This window comes from Macrotis lagotis, chromosome 4 (genome assembly GCF_037893015.1).
Source record: "Macrotis lagotis isolate mMagLag1 chromosome 4, bilby.v1.9.chrom.fasta, whole genome shotgun sequence".
Lineage (NCBI taxonomy): Eukaryota > Metazoa > Chordata > Mammalia > Peramelemorphia > Peramelidae > Macrotis > Macrotis lagotis.
This window is the reverse complement of record NC_133661.1, coordinates 40918666-40922684: the sequence shown is the minus strand read 5'-3', so window position 1 is coordinate 40922684 and position 4019 is coordinate 40918666.

Genomic DNA, 4019 nt, shown 5'->3' with positions numbered 1-4019 from the left:
ATACTAACTAGAGTGGCTTACCATTTCCTTTTCCAGTGGTTTGAGACAAACAGAGGTTTAAGTGACTTGCTCAGGGTCACACAACTAGTGTCCAGGCTGGATTTGAACTCAGGTCTTGCTGTCTCCAGGTTCAATGCTCTATCTTCTGAGTCACCTGTTTGTTTCAGTAATGAATAGATAGAAGTCCATTATTCCATAACAATCATTTCATTTACATCCTCAATAAAATTTTTTTAGTTATTTCCCCAAATGACACATGTCTCTCGAGATATCTTTAGTCTGGATGCCTGGACTCCTATGGTATTTACCACAAACCTAGAGATTTCTTTTTTCTTTTATTTTTATTTATGGCAATGGAGTTAAGTGACTTGTGCAAGGTCACACAGCCAGGTAATTATTAAGTGTCTGAGGCTGGATTTGGACTCAGGTCCTCCTAAATCCAGGGCCAGTGCTCTAGCCACTGTACCATCTAGCTGCCCCAAATCTAGAGACTTCACTGAGGACTTCTTGTTCCTGGTCATATATTAGACCCTGGGCAACTCACTTAACCTCTTTCTTCAACCATAAAATGGAATAAAACCTGGATATTCTGATAATAAATGACACCTAATGAGACTTCAAGAATCAAAACCCATAGATTTAAACCTAGAAGAAACCTTGGAAATCATCTTCTTTGTTTTACAATTTTCTCCCCTTCAACTTCCCACCCCCCATTGAAAACATGAAACAATATCTTTATAACAATTAAGTTTATAAATGTTTCTATTGGCCAGGTCCAAAAATGTCTATCTGATTCTCAGAAGATAAAGAGTACTCCTTAATGGTCTGTACTCTGGCATGAGTTTGATCACTACATCAATCAGATTTCTTAAGTCTTTCAAAATTGTTCATTTTTACCATGTTGATGTTCTAATAGGTATTATTCTCCTGAATAGGTATTATTCACTCTCCTTCAGTTCATTCTCTGAAACTATTTCTTTCTACATTTCAGATAGCACAAAAACATTCCTTTATATTTATCTACCATAATTTGTTTAGCCATTTCTTAATTGAGGGGCACCCCCTTTGTTTCCAGGTCTTTGCTACCACAAAAAGAGTTTGACCTCTCCTTTTTAGGGAAGATGCTGGGACACCTCTGTGGGTGCTATGAAGTTTCAGTGGCTATAAGTAAGAGGATAAACTCTCTGGACATTCTTTTCACCCTAGATCTTTAAGACAGATCTTCAACCAGGTCCAGGCAACAGTCTCTAATGAGATTAAATCTTGGAATTATCTTCGATTCCTCTTTTTCACTCTGCTAATCCAGTAGCCAAGTCCTGTTAATTCTAACTCCCAAAGACTAGATTTTGGCAGAGTAGATTTCAGAGTTCAAGAGAATGATTTAGTAAGCTCCCATTGGCAAACTAACAACCACAAAGTGACTTTTTTTTGCCATAGTGGGAAGCATGTGGGAGATTTTTTTTTAAAGAGGAATAGAACCTCTATTTGAGGTTGGTAGAATAAGGATAATAGAAAATATTATGGAAATACAGTGGAATTATTCCATTCATTTTGCGTCTGTTTCTCTACCAAGGAAAATGATCTTTGGATTGGGAAAAGATAGAACAAAAATGATTACTATTGAGCTGAGATTCAAAATAAATGAGAACCTTGATACTCTCAGAGCATTCAAGTACAAAGTGACTTTTTTTTGCCATAGTGGGAAGCATGTGGGAGATTTTTTTTTAAAGAGGAATAGAACCTCTATTTGAGGTTGGTAGAATAAGGATAATAGAAAATATTATGGAAATACAGTGGAATTATTCCATTCATTTTGCGTCTGTTTCTCTACCAAGGAAAATGATCTTTGGATTGGGAAAAGATAGAACAAAAATGATTACTATTGAGCTGAGATTCAAAATAAATGAGAACCTTGATACTCTCAGAGCATTCAAGTCATCGGGACCAAACAATCTAAGTCTCAGGGTCCTGAGAGAACTGGCAAATACGTGATTGTCAAACTGCTGCTGGTGAACTTTGAAATTTCATGGAGCGTGGGAGAGGAGGGGAAGAATTGGACAAGGGCAAATTTTGTCCTGATTTTCAAAAAGGAAAAGAGAGTAGAGTTTCCAGACTCTAATCTGGTTAAATTGACTTGGATTGCTGACAAAATTCTAGACTGCATGATTAAAGGGATGGTTTGTGAGAAAGAGAAGTGGTCGCCATCAAGAGGCAGCATGGGACCAATGAGAGCAAGATAATGCCAGAATTTGATGATTTCCTTTTATGGATTCATGGCTCATATATGCACATTCAGTTCCGGCTTAACAAGCAATTACAAGGCTTTTTCTTAATCACAAAGTAAAGTAAAAATAAAAGTAAAAAGACAATAACTATTGACAAAATCCATGCATACTCTTTGAATTGGGGAGTGGGGGGGTCAGGCTTCCTCCATTGCACATTACCATGAATTTCCAAAGGCATGCTACCCATAAATATGCAGCAAAGAGATAAGGCCCTTCCTTATTACATGTGACAGGACTACCAAGATGATGGATGTCAGAGATCTCTGGATTTCAGCAAAATATTTGGCAAAATCCTCCACAGAGAAGCATAAACTAGATTCAGAACAAGTTAGAAGATTCAGCTAGAAATCACGTAAATGGATTTATGCCAGTGTGGAATGTAGGTACAACAAGGTCTTTGAAATTATGTTCTTGCCTCAGATGAAAGTCTTTAGTCAGAGGCTTTGGGAATCTTTCCTTGGTCCTGTGCTTTTCCAAATTACCGGGATGAAAGCATTGGTTCCATATCTATCAAATCATCTGATAACCCAAGGTTACCTAAGGTAACCTAACATAAGGTCACCAAAGGAGCAGAAGAAATTTAGCCATGATCCAAAAAAATTAACACACTAGAATGACAGGCTGAAACTACCCCCCTCCAAAAAAAAGAGGGAATTGTAGAGAAACACATGTGAAATACTGTCAGAGTTAAAGACAAACTGTGATATGAGTAATATTGGGTCAGGCAACAGCTTATGGCACAATATGTCTAGGGGTTCAAGTTGGCTAAAAGCTCAATCATCATGACAGACAAAAAATAGGAATGCCATTTAGAACAATGTGGCAGAGTGAAGAGGGGGCAAGATTTGGAATTGAGATCTAGGTTTGAATCCCACCGCTGACACTGACTTGCTAGACAAGCTACTTATTTCTCTGGGCCTCAGTTTCTTTACTTGTAAAATGAGGGATTTGAACTTGATAAAGTTCCTTCCTGCTCTAAATCTCTGATCAAACACATACACAAGAGGAGACAATCTCACCAACCAGATCACAACTGGGAGAGTGATTGAAATGATTCATTGGGGTCTTTGCATCGCCAGCACAGTGACCCATACACAGATACTTAATAAATGGTTGTTAACTGTATTAAATTGCATGCTGTCCCAGGGAGGGAAATGGGGAGGGCGAATGTCTGGAACTCAGAATTTTAAAAAAATGAATGTTAAAAATTTTCTTGTAATTGGGATAAATAAAATATTATTAGAAGAGGAAGTCAAAAATAAATGTTTCTTTAAATTTAATTTGTTTAAATTGATTTAATTTAATTTAGGTAGTTATATGGCATAGTAGATAAGAGTGGCAGGTCTAGAGATAGGAAGAGCAGAATTTAAATCCAGCTTCATTCACTTCCTAACTGTGTGACCCTGGGCAAGTAACTTAACTTCTGTCGGGTTTCATTTCCTCAACTTTAAAATAGGGATAAAAAAGTAACATCTATCTCTCTTGTTGTAAGGATTAATGAGATATTTGTGAAGTGTCTAGCACAGAAACTGGCATATAGAATATACTATATAATAACTATATAAAGGTGAGGTATTATTATAGTGTCATTATTTGATTTGAAGGGCTATAATGAGGAAGAAGGATTGCATCTTTTCTGCTTGGTTCCAGAGGCAGAATGAGATCCAAGGGGTAATAATCACAGAGAGACAGATTTCATCTAAAAATAAATAAAAATTTCTTAACAATTATTCC